Here is an 18808-nt window from a genome sequence, read left to right on the forward strand (position 1 = left end):
GGAGTACAGATACAATGAAGCTAACAACTTCGCTAATTTATTATCTTGCCCATCGTCTAGTTGTGATTTTTTAAATTTTAATTTAACTATAATATTTATATTTGTTTATGGGGTGAAGTATTATAATTCAATATAGGCATACAGTATGTAATGATCAACTCAGTGTATTTGACCTTGGTTTTTTCATGGGAGAGAGCCAATGCAGGAACAAGTAGAGCCGATTACTGCACACTGCCCTCTGGTGAGCCAGAAGAGTAATCTAGAGGGGAAAATTTAGAGTTAAGAACATAATTCACTCTCCAAACCCAGGATACCAGCTGGTGCCAAAGAATGATGTCACATTCTGCACTGTGATCACTTCTCTCAATTGTGTGCTCTTCTAAGTCTACCAATTCTTTCCATGCAGGTCATCAAACGGCCATCAGTTGGTGAAATTTTCCTCTTCACTTAGCCAAAACTGGATCCAGAAAGAATAGTTGTAATGAGTTTTACTAACCTAAGCATTAAAAAAAAAATAGAACTATTATTTCCACCTCTGCATTCTCTGCATCTTTAAATATACCCGAAGCATTGCATGAAAACAGTTTTCAAGGAAACCAGGCTCTCAGTAATTAACATGGTAAGTTATCCTACACTCACGTAAACAAGTCCCATTTCATATATAAAAACGTGGGGCTTTCTTATTCTTAAAGGGAAGGCCAAAAACCAAATAACAAAGCCAAATAACATTAGAAATACTGTTTGGTTTGGAGAGACCACAAATATTTCTGGCTTTTGACCATATTAAAACTGGCATATTGCTGGGTGATATTACTCATTTATTCATTACCACCTGACTGAATAACATCCATGGCTAAATTAATAATGAAAAGTTCCAGAATAGACATGTAAATGCTCAAATCTCACATTCTAGAAGGACTACAAATAACACAGTATCTAATGAGGTGTTTCATTAGCTCTTATAATCAACAGTTTCCTATTTGTATATAAGTACATTCATTATTTTTTTTTATCCCATTCTTAACTTCAAGAAACAACATTTTGTAAGAATGGGATAAATAATGGAAGGTGATCTTCAACTAAGTGGAAATTTCTGAAGCAAAGAAAAATAATACCTGTGGAAATACAGAATAAGTGCTTCTTGTCATTTAATGGAGTGCAAATCTTGTAAAAAGAAATTCCTTGTATCAAGATTTTGATTCTTCAAGTTCCAACTAACTGATTTATCATCCAGAACCTTCAAAAATAGAAATACATTTTTACTTATGTTTTTATTATATAGTTGAAAGTTTAAATTATACTAGAACTAAATTCTTTCTTAATTCTCAATCTTTCAATTTTCTGAAACCATTTACATGTAAACTCAGTAAACTGACTTTTACTTATTGTTTCTTTATTTTACTTTCAATTAAGAAAGGCTTCCTGGAAGGTTTTCTGCTGGCTTCTGTTGATTTTTTTGCTTAGAGGTAGGAAAATACATTCCTGAACTGAGAGAGAAGTTTAAATAAATCAATATTTAAGTTCTCTCAAACTGCAAAATTCTTGGTTTCTAATGGCATCATACATTAGTAAAAAATTATTTTAAACCTTTAAAGATTATTATATATAATATGCATCTAGACTCAATCTTTACATGTGAAATAGGAAAATTAATAGCATCATGTGTGAATACAATATTATGATTTATTGTATGAAGTTTTTATTTTCCTATTTCTTGCATCTAGTTTATTTTGATGGATACCAATCAAGAAAGACAAGTCACCAAGTCATAGAATTTAAAAGAAATATTTTTAAGTGACTTCATTTATAATGTTGACATCTCTATATATGACTTTATAGGACTTTTAAAAAGTTAATATACTTTATTTTTTAAAATACTGTTTTAGGTTCACAAAATAGAGCAGAACTTAAGAGAATTCCCATATACTCTCTGACCCCACTACAAGAACAAACTTGTAATTGATCAACCTACATCGACACTGCCTTACACACAAAGCCCATAATTTGCATGAGGGTTCACTTTTGATGTTGTACATATTATGGGTTTTAACAAATGCATAATAGTATGTTTCCACCATTGTAGTACCTACCAAATAGTTTCATTGCCTGAAAAATCTTCCATGCTCTACCTGTTCTTCCCTCTTTACCTGCTAACATTTGTCAAAAACTGATCTTTTTCTTTTTTTCCCCACAGCTTAAACTTTTCCAGAATATCATAGTTAGAATCATAGTATGCAACTCTTTTCAAATTGGCTTCTTTCAATTAGTAATGTGTATTTACATTTCCCCCCATGTCTTTTCATGGTTTGATAACTCATTTCATTTTAGTGTTTTCTAACTGTTGACAGTTATGAATAAAGCTGCTACAAACATCCATCTGTAGAATAATTACAAAAGGATATGTCTGCTGTATCATATAATAAAGGTTTATTTACTTTTATAAGAAACTAACAAAATGTCTTCCAAAGTGGCTATACCATTTTGCATCCCTATCAGCAATGAGTAAGAGTTTCTGTTGTTCCAAATCCTTGCCAGTGTTTGTTGTTGTCCCTGTTTTGGATTTTGGCTATATCTAATAGGAGTGTGGTGATATTTCATTGTTGCTTTAATTTGTAATTCCCTAATGACATGTTGAATATCTCTTCATATACTTGCTTGTTATATAGTCTTTGACAAGGTGTCTGTTCAGGTATTTTGCCCGTTTTTTAATTGGGTTATTTGTTTTCTTATTGTTGAGTTTGAAGAGTTCTTTGGATTTCGGGGTAATAGTCCTATATCAGATGTGTCTTTTGCAAATATTTTCCCCAAGTCTCTGACTTGTTTTCTCATTTTCTTGCCATTGTCTTTCATATAGTCGAACTTTTAATTTTAATGACATTCAGCTTACCAATTATTTCTTTCATGAATTATGACTTTAGTGCCGTATCTAAAAATTTATCACCATCTAGTTTTATGTTTAACGTAATATGATTCATTTTGAATTAATTTTTGTGAAGAGTATAAGAGTATAATGGTAAGGTCTGTACTAGATTCGTGTTTTTGCATAAAGATGTTTAGCTGTTCCTGCTTGATTTGTTAAAAGAATATCTTTGCTCCACTGTATTACTTTTACTTCTTTGTCAAAATTCTGTTGAGCATTTTTTTTTTTTTTGGTACCAGGAATTAAACTCAGGGGCACTTAGCCACTGAGCCACATCCCCAGCCCTATTTTGTATTTTATTTAGGGACAGGGTCTCACTGAGTTGCTAAGTGCCTAGTCATTGCTGAGGCTGGCTTTGAACTCTGATCCTCCTGCCTTAGCCTCGCTAAGGGATTATAGGCATATGCCACCGCCACCGTGCCTGGCTGTGTTGAGCATTTTTTTTTTAATGTGGGTCTGTTGTTAGACTTTCTATTCTATCCCATTGATCTTGTTGTCTATTCTTTTGCCAGTACCACACTATCTTGATCACTCTAGCTTTCAGTTCTCTAAAACTAAAAATGTTAGTCCTCTATTCTTGTTTACAGTTGAGTTGGTTATTCTTGGTCTTATGCCTCTCCATCTAAACATTATAGTGTCAGTTAATATACACAAACAACCAGCTGGGATTTCAATTGGGATCATATTGAATCCATAAATCATTTTGGGAAGAATTAACATTTTGATAATATCATGTCTACCTATCTATGACCATGAAATATCTCTCTATTGGTTTCTTTGATAACTTTCCTCAGAGTTTTGTAGTTTTCCCCATATGTATTCCACATATTTTATTAGATTTATTCCTACAGCATTTCATTTTGGAGGATGCTAATATAAATGGTAGTATATTTTTAATTTAAAATTCTATTTGTTCATCACTGGTGTATAGGAAAGTGATTGGCTTTTGTATATTAATCTTGTGTTTTGCAACTGTGCTATAATTCCTTTTTAGTTATAGGAGATTTTTTTCATTTTGGGGGGATTTTCTACATAAAAGATTGTATCATCTGCAAACAAAGACAGCTTTATCTCATTCTTCCCTTTTATTCCTTTTTCTTACTTTAATACATTAGCTAAGAGTTCCATTATGATATTGGAAAACAGTGGTGAGAAAGGCATTCTCATCTTGTTCCTCATCTTAACAATTGAGCTTAGAATTTCTAACTATTAAGAATGATGTTGGGCTGGGGATGTGGCTCAAGCGGTAGCGCGCTCGCCTGGCATGCGCGGGGCATTGGGTTCGATGCTCAGCACCACACACAAATAAAATAAAGATGTTGTGTCCACCAAAAAATAAAAATAATAAAAAAGAAATTCTCTCTCTCTCTCTCTCTCAAAAAAAAAAAAAAGAAGAAGAAGAATGATGTTATTTGACCAGTTGTTGTGGAGCACACCTGTAATCCTAGCTATTCGGGAGGCTGAGGCAGGAGGATTGCAAGTTTGAGCCCAGTCTCAGCAACTTAGCAAGATTCTGTCTCAAAATAAAAATTAAAAAGCTGTGGGGATGTGGCTCAGTGATATCAGGCTCCGGGGTTAAATGGAAAAAGTCTAAAGACAAGGTGATCACTTAAAATGTATCCAGAAAATTTGAATTGTCCATCAGCATTAGGGATAAAACTGAAAAGATAGACCTGTTATCTTTTAGAATGTTAAGTGATTAAGATTTGGTTAACATGGACAATGAAGGCAAAAGAAGCACTCTATAGAGGCTCTCAGTTTTCTAGAGGGGATAACTAGAAAGCACCATTAGGGAAGACAGTGAATACAGAAGGTTTATTGGAGAAGAAAAAATGATATAGGCCCTTTAAGATATGTTGATATATTGAGTCTGAGATGTCTTGGGACAGAAGAAAATGTCTATTAGGAAGATATATGAATATATAGTGATATCTATATGAAGTAGTCTGAATTGAGTATATAAATTCCAATGCTACTGCTCAGTCTATCATTACTTTAAATTGTTAAAAAAAATACAATTGGAAGTATTTTGGGGTCCAGTGTTTATATAGGAGATAGAAAAGGGGATAGGATGAAAACATAGGAGATTTCTCATTCATGGAGGAAAGAGTATTTCCTATATGAAAGACATTGTTTTAGATGTCATGATTACAAAAATAACACATAATCCATATCCTAAAGGAGTTCACAATATATTGGGCAAAAGGTTATCAGCAAATTTTTATAATATAGCTTTGAGAATATCTACAATAATAGCATAAATAATGTTTGATGATTCCTCAGATTATAGGCAACTAATATATGGTGGACGATTCACAGGAGAGTTCCAGATTTCCAGCTCAGGTAAACTGAGCTGACTGTGCAGGGATGGCTATCTGGAGCAGAAATGGAGGAATATTATGCTTGAAAGAGAAGATAGCATGTTCAAAAACAAACATGAGAATGCTTCAGCCATGGAGAAACTTACAAGTGGTACAATGTACCAGACAGTGAGAAGCGCCACCAGATTCCTCTTCAAGGAGGATTTCCTTAAGTGGCTGCAGGAAGTGCACCCAGAAATCTATAGCTGTTCGGCCTCTTCTAGTTTGCTTAGGCGTAGAGAGATGTCTTTCCAGGGCCCCACCCTTCCTAGGGCAATCTGCTTATGTGAATGAGAGAAGTGGAAATACAAGGGCCTGGACATTTAAACTTGATGCAGGATAACTCTGACAGACATTATTTGTTCCAGAGCTTGCTGCTATGTTGGCTTGGAGATTTTTTTGTGTCTGCATTCCTTTCAACTTCTCTCTCTGTCAATCTTGGTTCATTTCCCTTTCTATCAAAGGTTTGATCCCTAACATCCCTCTTGAACCCCAAATGGTGTCTCAGCTTCTGCTTCCTGAGAACACACTCTGTGATATTTTGTATCAGCACTGGTACCAAAGAGATAGGTGATAAGATGGAATTTTGATCTGAGTCAATTGTTGTCTGCTGGCAATGAAAATCTTACCATATGTGATATGTGGAACATACAGCACAAGGCAGTATTCCAACAGTTAAAAATTTCACTTCTAGTGTATTGGCCAAATGAATCAGATATTTGAGATTTATGAAGAATAAGGATAATGAGATTGGGTTAAATTATTGCTAAGCAGACTGATACTGTACAGAAAGATAATAATAATAATAATGACAATAATAAGTGAGAGTGAGTAAGAAGTAATTAAAACCAAGTAGGAAAGTTAGAGGGCCTCTTTGGTTACATACAAAGATGTAGTTTCTTCCAAGAGGAAGCTGTAGAAAGCTGAGGACAAAGACTAAGACCTAAGACTTTGTTGTTATAGTAGCCGAACTTGAATGCCAACCAAGATATATGGTCAATAGTGATCAAAGTTGACATGCTACGATTGCCATGACAGAAAGTTGAAGAAGTGAGTAACATGCTCAGGAAAATAGGCATGCTGGAATAGATATACAAGTACCACTGGAAGACTATAAGATGAATACATTCCATAAGAAAGCCCAGAAGACACACATTTTACCAAGATCATAATGAATAATTTTTGAGAAATACCAATAGTTATACAGGGGGGGGGGTGATACTCCTCTTTGTCAGAGATGATAGTGAGAGGCCATTATAGAACTTGATTTATTGATAGCAAAGGTAATAATGTTAGGACCCTGAAACAAAAGAGGCCAGGTATGGCACTTAAATTCCAGAAGCCAAGGGTTTTCAGTTATTTTATTGACCAACAAGGTCAGATTGGTAATCTGACTCAAAGAGTTATGAGAAAGGTTAATAAAAATGGTGATCCTACAGGCAAATTCAATGAGCAGTGACAACATAATAACTCAGCATGTACAAGCAGCAGAAATAGAGTATGGGTAACTGGAATGTGGAGAGTGGTCATCACAATAAAATGTCATGATTCCGCATCAAGTTTATGGTCTTGAACCAATTTTCAGATCTGGAACCCATTCATTGAAGTTGTTGTGTTTCCATGAGATGAACCCTACGATACCTCATAATAATTCCCACAGTGCTGCTTCAAAAAGACCAACAACCATTTATTCAGGTTATGTGCACCCAAACATTTCAAAAACAATTGGACAATTTGTTGACATTGAGACCAAGAGACCCAAAATATCAGAGTCCTCTGGGTAGAGTGGGGGCATATGAGAGACATCTAAAAGTGGAGTGCTGTCCAAAGTTCAGCTTGCATGTGGGGTTTACTACTTGCAACAGAAACCACCTTGTCTATACAACTTAAAGTATTATCTGTTCTTTATGGAAAAAGTGTTCTAGCTCTGTACTTAAGGGTACAGAGGTGGTAGTCTCATTTAATTTTCTGAATTCCATATTTCCCTTTGATTCGCTAGTGTAATTCTTTCAGTATTGGATGGATACCGAGGAATGAATAGAGACTGTCTCAAACTCAACCAAGTAGTTCTCTTCATTGATGGCTACTCTGTTATATGTGGTGTCTCTGTTAATGAATTCATTTTGTTAGAATGACTAGCATGGCCTTAGGTACAAGGTATGTGGCCGTTGGTTTGGTGAATGCAAACCAGAGAAGTAGAGGAAGGAGACTGATCTTTATATTAATTGGATATGAAAAAAAAACTCTCAGTTATTCCCCAGAAAATATCACCCCCTTCCTCTGTAATAGAATCCCTGAGATTAAATAGATTACAAAACTGCTCTGTTAAAGAGGACATTGCCAACTTCTCTTGTAACTAGGTATGAATATGTGGCAATATTCTGGCCAATGGGATGTGAGCGGAAGTGAAATATGTGTCCTGGTTTTAAAAATGAGAGACACACACTTCATTTCCCTCTTTCCCTTTTCCTGCTAGTTTGAATGCCAATATGATGACCCTGGGAAGGAAGCCATGTGTTGAAAATTGGAAAACAACATGTAAGGAGGTTGGTTTGCATCTCCATGGAGCCATAATATCAGCCCTGGGTTATCCATGCTTATGCTTTAATGTGAGATAGAAATAAGGTTTTATCTTGTTTAAGGTACAATTATTTTTATTTTTGTTTAAGGAGCTGAAATTAGTGTCCTTACTAATGCAGGTGCTTACAAATCAATTGAACAAGGAGGGTAAATAGGTTTTGTAGAGGACAGATGATGAGTTAGTTCTGGAACATGAATGTTTTAATTCCATGTGGGATATCTAGGTACATACTAATAGACAGCTGTAAAATCTATTCTGAGCTCAAAAGATAATTCTGGGCTAGAGAGTTAAAATAAAACCTTCATTGGATCATCAAAGCTGCATATGGTGATGAGTTTGGGGTGGGCGTTTAGAATGAATGAATAAAGATTGAGAAAGAAGATTTTATGTAGAAGATAACTTGTGTTTTCAGAATTATTTAAATTAAGGAGTATCATTTGTAGTTAATGGAAAATACTACTCACAGAGAGCTAAATCTGAGTAGGGAAAGAATAATGGACAGAAACTTGCAGAACTGCTATACTGAAGTTAAGGGGGAAGGAAAGGGATTGTGAATTAGATAAACTATAGTCTGAAAAGTCAGAGAATCAGGAGAGAAAACATTTATTAAGGCTTATAGGAAAATGAATTTCTTTACCTACAGGGACTTCCAATCTCAAGCATATGTATATTTTAGGGAATAAAAATAATTGAAACACTGGGCTGGAGTTGCGGCTCAGTGGTAGAGCACTTGCCTCTAGCATGTGTGAGGCAATGGGTTTGATCCTCAGCACCACATACAAACAAACAAATAAATAAAATAAAAGTATTGTGTCCATCTACAATGAAAAATATTTTTAAAAAAATAACTGGGACATATATATGTATATAATTTATATCTAGCTATATCTATATATCTTCCAACTACATATTATATATGTGTATAAAATTTAGAGAATACACACATATTAACATATATGCATTTCAATTATTAGATATACATATATATCTTCTACTTCTATGTAGTGATTATAAGGCATATTAATGCCACTAAAGATTGCTAACAATAACTACTTTTATTATGAAATTGGGGGAATACTGTCAATGCAAGAGGTAATCACATGGTGATCAAGAAGTTTTAGCATTTGTGGCTGGGGTGGAGCAAGTGGTAGAACAGTTGCCTGGTTTGTTTGAGGTCCTGAATTTGACTCCCAGCACTGGGAACAAAATATTCTTAGCATTTTCCTAGAAAGTAGAAAATTATCAGGAAAAATATCATATATATAAGATATAGATCTTAACTAAAGATTCTGATAGATAAATGTAAAGAAATAAAACAAAAATTTATGACTAATAGACAAAACATTGCTGTAGTTCTTAGTGAAATCCTCTTTCTTCTCAAAAAGGCAGAGGGTGTTTCTTATTACTAGAAGTAGATTTAGAACTGCAGGCTTGAAACAGTCTGTAACTTTATGTCTCTATAACAATGTTTTCAAAATTATAAAACTCTTATGGAAGAACATTTTTGATTACATTTTTATTTATGTTTTAAACTGTAAACCAAGTACTTCTGAATTGACAACATAAAAAACATGCAGGCAGAGTTGGTACCCAATAGTAATAACTTTCTTTCAGATGTTTAGAGGACTTCTTTTTCTATGCAAGTCTAAAGTTTGACATAAAGGCATAATTCTCTTTTATCATTAGATCATTTAAAAATCCAAGACCTAAAGAAAGAGGAACAAACAGAAGGGACTTCTACTGTTCACATATAATACTTTGCTTTTTCTGGTTAACTTAAAAGAGATCAAACTCTCATGGGATTGTTGCTTGGGGTTCAACCATGTTCTTTCAAACTCCATTTTTCAAACTTCAGAGTTTTCTCATGATGTGTTAATTTTGTGGTGCACCAAAAATTTTGAAAAAGTTTAGCTCAAACTCAATTTATCTTAGTTGCAGCAGTTCTGTATGGCTTTGTGCCCAGAGTATTGCTTGCTACATGTGCAAAAGTGGTGGAGTAACTTCTAAAGATGCAATATAATAGTTTAATAAGGATGTAAAACCTAACCCGCTTTTTGATTTCCCAGTATGCATCACAAAATGTAGGATTTAACAGTCAGATACATGAAATTTAATTAACTACTTGAACTTATGTGAATAATTTAGGTGTTAAAATTCACCCAGAATAAAAAAAAAGTCAGCCTTGATTTTTACAAAGTTTAGTTCCACTGATATACAGGTTTAGTTTTTAAAGAATATAATAAAGAGTAAAAGAAATAGAGTTGGACAAGTGCTTTCTATCTACAGTCACTGCTTTTTGAGTTATTATTCAGAGATCATAGTTAAAGACAACTGACCATGAAAATAATTTTTTATTAATTTACCATAATAAGTATGTGAATGCAATCATGGTTTCTCTTCTTTTTCTGACTTGGGCTTTCTTTTGTCTACTAGGTAATAGAAGTAATTCACATTTCTCAGATATTAAAGGAGAGATTCTTGTCCAGTTGTAAGTAATCTAAACTATGTAAACCAAAATGGCAACCAGTGACAATTTATAAGAGAGTGAGACATTAGGGATCATGTATCCCTTCTGTACTGGAGATTTCATAGACAACTTACACACGGCACATAATTCATAAGAGATCTAACTGGAGAAAGGATCACATGGGGGCTTATTTAAAACTTCCACAGTTTACTTTTTATGTAAACTATGTACAATATTACAAATCAATGTATGAAATACTATTATTGTTAATAACACTTAAGATTGCAGGTAACAGAGAACCTAATTCAAACTGGATTCAATAATAAATTGGCTATACATCTACAACTACAAAAATAATTTAAAAAATAATAAATAGGACTTGCTTACATATATGAAAGCCCCTTGGAAGTAAAGGAAACTTTAGAACTGATTTCATCAGCTCTATTTCTCTAAATTATATCAGTTTTGGTTTTATGCTCTATATTTGTTTTGTCCTTAGACTGCTTTCCTTCATAGTTGCAACTTACTTCATGTATATTATGGAAAAGAGAAAATTCCTCCCAATAACCACTGAACTATTGTACTGAGCTTTGTACTTAATGTATGGGCCCTAAAATAATTTTGTGATTAGGGTAGGGATCTGATTGGCTTAGGACTGGGTTTTTGTCTCTGGACAATTGTGGCAAGGAGGTCAGGATATCTTCTTCTGGTTTAGACCAATCAGTACTTACCTTGAAAAAGCGGTGGTATAGCATCTCACCTGGATACTAAACAAGCAGGAAAGGGTGAAATGAGTGTTGGATAATAACTGCCAGGTCCTCTATAATTTACCCTTTTGCTGCTCAACCACTGTTAACTAGTACATTCATACTCCTCCCTCCCCCCCCCTCTTTCTGTTGTATCCACCACCTTCAATTTTGTTAGGTGCATCTTATGGTCTAGCCACCAATAGCGTATGGACAAGCATCTACTCCCAATAAAAGCAAAATTCAATGGAAGATCAAGGTCAAAATGACTGAAATAAAAACTCTCAGTAAAAAGAGGATATGTGGAAATATCACACAGTGGTTACTGCTCCTTGTCATATTCTATGGGCAGGAAGAGTGAGGACTCCTGGCTGGCACTGGCGTGTATTCTTTGGGAAGTTACTTACTGTTGTCCCATTAGAGATGGTTATTGGTGAAGATGCTCTTTTCAGGTTACCCCATTTTGGTAGCTCATGTCTGAGGATACTCCTAAAATTAAACAGTCCCATTCGATTATCAGTCAGGCTTGAGGCTTATTTAAGAACACATTTTCCCTTGAATATTAGGTCTTAGATCTATTTGCTTCTTACTTCCATAGGTAAGTAACCAAGATCAGAGATCATGTCTATATTTGTTTTGTCCTTAGACTGGAAATATATCTTGGAATTTCTGTTTCTTCATACACCTTCATATTCTGCCAATTTTAATTATTTTAATGGCTCATCTAGAAATCTCAGTTTTATGGTAACTGCATTGGGCATACTTCAAAGATGGATTTCCTGGGAACAGTGAAAGGCCCACATAATTTATTCCTTGTCTTAATAATGGGCATAGTGTTTCTATTTATCTCCATAATAAATAAGCATGAGTCTCCATTTAGTTAAGCAAAGCACTGAACTTTCCCATCTTTGACATGTGCTTTAATCATCTTTTTTGCTGCTGTGACCGAAAGACCTGACAAGAACAATTGGAGGAGGAAAAGTTTATTTGGGAGCTCAGGGTCTCAGAGGGCTCAGTCCATAGATAGCTCATTCTATTCCTCAGGGCTCAAGGTGAGGCAGGACATCATGGTGGAAGGCTCAGGACATGATGATGATGATGTGAGAGAGAGAGAGAGAGAGAAAGAGAGAGAGAGAGAGAGAGAGAGAGAGAGAGAGAGAGAGAGAGAGAGATCTGCTCAACAAGGACAAAATATAGACCTCATAGACATATCCCCTGGCCACACTCTACCTATCTACAGTTATCACTATTGAGGATTAACCTATCTACAGTTAATCCCTATTGAGGATTAATTCACTGATTAGGTTGAGATTCTCATAACCCAATCATTTCACTTCTAAATTTTCTTGCATTATCTCACATATGAGCTTTTGGGGAACACCTCATATTTAAATTATAACAACATGTTAAGATAATTGAACCTGTAGACATTTGGGTTTGAAATCTGAAGGTTGCTATTCCTAAATGTGTAGGCTACAGGATTTTCTGCCTTTTTACAACTTTGGTATTGGAGAGGCCCAAGATGGCTATAGTTAAACTCCCTCACCATTTATTGTTTTAGAATATAGTCAAGGTTATAAATACCCTGATTCAGGGTTGGGGCTGGGGCTCAGTGGTAGCACACTTGCCTGGCATGTGTGAGGCACTGGGTTCGATTCTCAGCACTACATATAAGTAAATAATAAATAAATAAATAAATAAAGGTCTATCAACAACTTAAAAAATATCCTGATTTAGCATATGCTTAATGTGTACATGTGTGCTATTAAATTTACCTTATCCTCTGATAAAGATAAGATAAAGTTCATAAATATCTGCTTGTGAGCATGTACTCACTTATATAACCTGTTGGCACTGGGCCTTCTTTGGTCAGCACATTAAAAAGGTTTTATTGCAAAGATTAGGGAAGCTGCAGCTATCTCCAAATAAAGCATGTCTACTATTCTAACTAAGTTTTGCATCTTCTTTCACTTGCCAGGATCCAGAATCTGTTTCCAAGGATCTGAACCCCTGCAGGACACTTGATCATACAAATTACAAAATGTCTTTGGAATAGTTTACTCAATGTATGTATTGGGAATAATACTGCTTCATCAATGGGGGTAAAATTATAACATCTATATGCTAATTTAAAAAATCACTAATCGCCCCCAAATTTCATTTTGTTGATTAGCAAGGTCTTAGGTGTTAATGAGAAATAATTAAAAGCACGTCAACAGTTAAATGGCTTCTTTTCGAGTGTCGCCTTTATGATCAAATACCAGATGAATACTTCCAGAGTATGAATTCTGATGTGAATTGTCGCACATCAGTGTAATAACTGATGACAAATCAGAGGATAAGGTAAATTTAATAACATACATGTACACATTAATATCACAATATGTACTGCTATAGTTTGAATCTGGAATGTCCTTCAAAGGCCTATTTGTTAACGGATTGTTCCTCAGTTAGGCATTATTGGGAGGTGGTAGAACCTTTAGTAGGTGGGTCCTAGTGGAAGGTAATTAGGCCACTGGGTGTGCCCTTTCGGTCTCTCTCTTTGAATCTCCCCTGCCATGAGGTGAACAAGCCTCTTCTACCACATGCTCCCTGCCATGATGTTCTTCCACCTCATCACAGGCTGCAAAACAATGGAGCCAACTGATCACAGACCAAAACCTTTGAAACCATAAGCCAAAATGAAACTTTTCTCCTTTTAGGTAAACTTTCTCAGGCATTTAGTCACAATGATGGAAAGCTGACTAACATATGCACACTAAAATATTTTGAGATATAGTATAATAACAGCAAATTCAAAGAGACTTGGCCAACATTCAGTACCAGTGAGGAACAGTAAAAAAATCAAACTATTCACTGGTTTCATTTAAGGCTTACACAATTGAAGAATCCAAAAGATGGAAAGGAAGGAGCAGAAAAGTGCTTATTTAAAACTTTCACAGTTTATGCTTATATCCTTTTGCCTATATACAGTCAGGAACCTTTGTTTATTTGATCAGGGCTCAAGCTCCATTTCTCTTTCATTTTCTTGGTCACAAGATGACTGCTCTCAGCAGTAAGGACCACGTGCATTCTTATTCACTTCAAGGTAGAGAAAAGGAGTCATACTTCACAATTCTGAGGTTAAAGTCTTGTGATTGGTGTTGATTTGCCTAATCCTAAACAATTTCTTTTGGTCAGAGAACAAGCTAGGTTGGGATCAGATCCTCTGGATTGCAGCATCTTCAGAGACCAAAGTGAGGTTAATTTCCCCAAAACTTCTCAGGAGTGTGCTGCACAACATGAGAAGAGTAGAATAAGTGTTGGGAATGCAACTTCAATGTCCACTATAATCATTTTCAAAGTGTATAAATGTATGATAACTATTCTATTCTGTTAGTTGGAGGTAAACAAGTACACAAGCAAACAACGAGATCTAAGTATATATCTAAGTAATACAGAGTATGATTGCATTTTTGATGTGTTACTATTGACAACTTTCAAGCCCAGTCCCTAATTTGTTGTACCACATCTGGGCAAGATATAAGAAAGCCTGGGTGTTCCCTATTTTGGTGCCAATAGGAAATTCAAACCATATAAACCTAGTCCCCTGTATGGGAATTTTTACCCAAGCTTTATGCTATGAAAAAAAAAAAAAACACCCAAATCTTCTCCCCTAGTCTCTCAAGAGGTTTTTAGACCTGCTTGGGGAGTTCTGCCCTGCAATTCCTAGAAAGCCTCATTATGTGAGTAATAAACCTTGACACTCTTGGTGCATATGTGGTATTATTGCAACTCTTAAAATATAACTGAATTTTGAGTATGGTTGATTTTTTTCTTGTGGGTGACTATAGCAGCACACAAAGTACAGTGGCAGTAAACTGAAATTAGTGTAGTCCTCCAGCTATAGTCTAAATAGGCCCCCTGTCTCAAATCCATATCTTGAAACCTAATCACCAATATAATGGTATTAGGAGATGGGTACATTGGGAGGTGATTCATGAATTAGTTCACTGCCCTTATAAGAAAGGTATCAGAAAATTACCTTCCTTCTTCCAAGGACACAATAAGGTGTCATCTACAAACCAGGAAATAGGCCCTCACCAGGCATCACATATTTTGGCACTTTGATCTTTGAATTCCCAACCTTCAGAGCTTTTGTTTTTAAGCTACCTAGAATTTTGTTATAATGGTCTTAATCAACTAAGAAACTATCATTGTAATATTTCCTTATTTATCACCATCTATCCAAGCTGGTGATCTATGCTGGGTTCATAAAATCTGACTATTCCAGTAACTTAAGAAAATGGTGAAGAAAGCATGCAAACACACAGAAGTATCTCTTCAAAATCTAGGGACAACTCTATGATCTTAGAGTCAGTGGAAAGGGAGAAAGCCACTGGAATTCTTCTTATATAAGGGACACATAAGGGAGGTTCCCTGGAACATTCTATCCCCAAAGGGCAAAAGGATAGGATTACAAAGGAACAGGTGGGTATAGTTCAACCCCATCTGGTGACGCCCACTCCTGGAGCTATACCTCATTATTCTAGCGGAGGTAAGGTCCAACATATTGTGGGGTGCAATATCTGTTCAGTACCTTAAAGGTACTGTTCAGGACTTAAAGGTATGTACATAGCTCCTGTCCAGAGCGGCTCCCAACACTTAATATTCTCACCAAACATACCATCTTACCCTGAGTCTCCTACCTCTTTGATTAGCTTCAGAGTCCTGAAACATCTTCAGTTCCTTCTTTTTTTCTGCCCACATGCCTTTAATACTCTTCACCAACTTCTTAGCTACCACTTTGGCTCAGGTCTTCATAATTGCCTCATTCTGGTTATTTCGTATCTTCTAACTGATTTCTGTGTTTATAGTCTTCACCTCTCTCTTACCCAACAATCCATCCTCTACACTTCTATTTGAAGTAATTCTTCTCAACATTGATGAAATAATTCAGAAATTTTCCATTGTCTTTGGAATACGGTTCAAATTCCTTAGCACAGTTTGTAAAATTCTTCATTATTTTGCCCCATGTACATTTTCCATTTCTCCTGCCACATTCCCACATATCACCATCTTTGCTTTTATACCTACCTACAAAATATACTAACCTCCACAGTGCTGACACAAGGAAATAAATCCTTTGTCTGGAGCATGGTCATGTCTCTCCATAGCTGGCTGATTCCTACTGATTCTTCAAAATATGTCTTGAGTTTTACAGACAATGAGAAGTACTTCCTGTTTAGCCTTGGTAGAGTGAAATGCTCTTTCTTCATATTTTCACAGTAAACTTGATTTCAGTGTAATCACTACAATATCTGATTTGATTGTATCTTTCTCCACATTTGATACTCTTGAGGACAGTGCACCATGTTTCTCATCTCAGCAGGTCCCAATTTTTATGAGGGTGATTGGACTGCAGACAGATATATAACAAAGATAAGTTATAATATCAGATAGCTTATAAAAAGTGCACTGAAAAGTAATAGATACATGTATTCTAGAGGAGTCTAAGAAAAGACACAGTGGAAAAATTAGAGCCCTGTGTACTGGGAATATAGTACAGGCACTTGGGAAAACAGGAAGATTCTCAAATGGTAATTCCACTGGGTCACTTGGTAACTCTGTGAATATACTAAATACATTGGTTTGTACACTTAAATAAGAAAACAAATACAGCGATTACTGTAGAGAAGAGATTTCATAGAGGTGGTGAGATTTGGATGCACTGATACACAAGTGATATGAAAAGCAGAGGTGGTATGCTGTAAAGAATGAACATTAAATCTTCTTGGTGGACAGATCTGGCTCTGCCACTGGTTAAGTCTCCCTAAATCTGTATTCTCAACGAAAGAGTGAACATGTTAATATACCTGATTTATAGCCTTATTGTGATGACAAATTAAATAATGGAAGGAAAATATTAAGCCTAATGGCAGGGACACAGTAAATGGTCAATAAATATTAATTATTAGTATTTGATTCTGGATGTGTTTAATACTAAGTTTTGGATTATGTGGATAAGCATGTAAACACTGCAAAAGAAACTCCCAGAAACTATCTGAAATTTCAAGCAGGAAGAGATATGAGAGACAAAATGATATAAAGGGAATTACACTCAGGTTAAGCAACATTTATTGAATATTTTTTTTTCTGATTATTAGACACTATGCTAGAAAGATGAATGAGAAGTAGATTGCTGGATGTACAAATGAGAAGTGGTCCTTGACTTGATGGTCCAGTAGGCAGGTAAACAAATATGTCTAAGAAAGCATTGTGTTTCCTCTAATATTGATTGAATGTACAAAGAAGAGGGTGATCTGGAAAAAGGGTATAGAAGAGGTGCCCTGCTCCGTATTGGAAATTCTCATTAATGTCTGAGGCCCACAATTACTGGATGTTTGTCAGTATCTTGCTGATATTTTCCACTTCCAGTTCAGATTAGAGATTACAGATTTGAGTCTATTTATTGAGTGGAAAGAAGAGAAAAATAATGCCCAAGATGTTCAAGAATGCTTTTTATAAAAGTGTATGAATATTCTGGAGATTTATGCTCCAAGTACCCAGGTTCCTACATTGTAATATCTTGAAAGCAAAGATTTTGAGTGTGTCTTATCTTGCATTGTTACCATGTGACCCAGAAAAGGATAGTGTATACTTAATAAAAAATTATAAAGTGACTGTTCTTCAAATCTCTCCCATAGCAAAAGCAAAGACTTTAACAAGTATGCTGCCTCTTTGTTACTTACAGCTATTGACATTCGGCAACAGCCAAGTCTACATACCTATTCTTCCTTGGAAATAAAAGTCTGTCAATTGTGTTATTTTTTTTTTTTCCTTTTTCTTCAGGAGAATCTATTTGACAGCTTTGAAAAAAGGAATGACTGTCTCTGTGACAGAGATGGCATGCATGACTTGCTGTTATCTGGAGTTGAGGATAAGAACAAAATTCCTTCTAGAGCAGAATTCTTTCACATTAGTAGTGATCTGGAGAGGTTCTTAGCTTAGGCGCATCCTGGTGCTTTAGAGTCCAGATATGTAAAGGTGAGGAGGAGGAGAACTCATTGCATTTACTACATAAATGTTGGACACTTTGCTTAGTTTCCATGGTTTTGTCTTTATTGTTGTTTTGTTTTTTGAATTCAGCTTGGAAGTGGTGAAGTGATGGGGTGGGGGAAAGGGATCTTCTCCCAACCAATCCTAGCTTTCCAGATGGGAGAGACATTGTGATTTGGTTTTATTTTTCTATGATATTTAGTCCTACAAACAGGGCTTGTCCTCAAGAGGAATGAGAAGCTGTACTTAACAGGACTTGGGTCTGGGTAATGCCTTCATTAGAAAAACCCTCTGAGGATAAGCCAAACCAAGGGTGGACTGGGTTCCTAGGCCCCCAGGCTCAGGGCCACGTGACTCGCGCGTGTGCCTTGAGTGACAGCGCGCAGGCTTGGGCGGGCCTTGGTGGAAATCAACTTCCGGGGGCAGAGGTGTTCCAAGGCGGGTGGTGCGTGGGTTGCCCCAAGTTGGGTTCTTGGGGGCGCAGTTTCCCCCGAGGGTCTGGGGTCTTGTCTGGGTGTGTATTTGCGGGTCTGTGTCCTGGGGGTGGCTCACCCGGCAGCGGCTTGGCGGCGGCGGCGGCAGCGAGCGAGAGCCGGGAGCAGGTAAAAGAACGCTCGCCTTCCGGGCCTGGGTCTAGGGGCCGGGGCTCCGCGAGGCCGGCGGGGAGCAACCCGTTAGGGCTGTGAGGGCGGCGGA

At 36.1% G+C, this 18808-nt stretch overlaps 1 protein-coding gene across 2 annotated transcripts in view; it reads left to right on the forward strand.

The window, feature by feature from the left end:
• Positions 1 to 18516: 18516 nt before the first annotated feature.
• The window catches only part of Ccdc91 (coiled-coil domain containing 91), a 416145-nt gene continuing 415853 nt past the window's right edge, over positions 18517 to 18808 (forward strand). The window contains exon 1 of one of the 2 annotated variants that reach the window (XM_048802484.1): positions 18517 to 18714. The gene's annotated coding sequence lies outside the window, so the exon portion shown is untranslated. The remainder of the gene's footprint in view (positions 18715 to 18808) is intronic. The other variant, XM_048802482.1, reaches the window with a different exon arrangement.

The sequence above is a fragment of the Marmota marmota genome, unplaced genomic scaffold (genome assembly GCF_001458135.2).
Source record: "Marmota marmota marmota unplaced genomic scaffold, marMar, whole genome shotgun sequence".
NCBI lineage: Eukaryota > Metazoa > Chordata > Mammalia > Rodentia > Sciuridae > Marmota > Marmota marmota.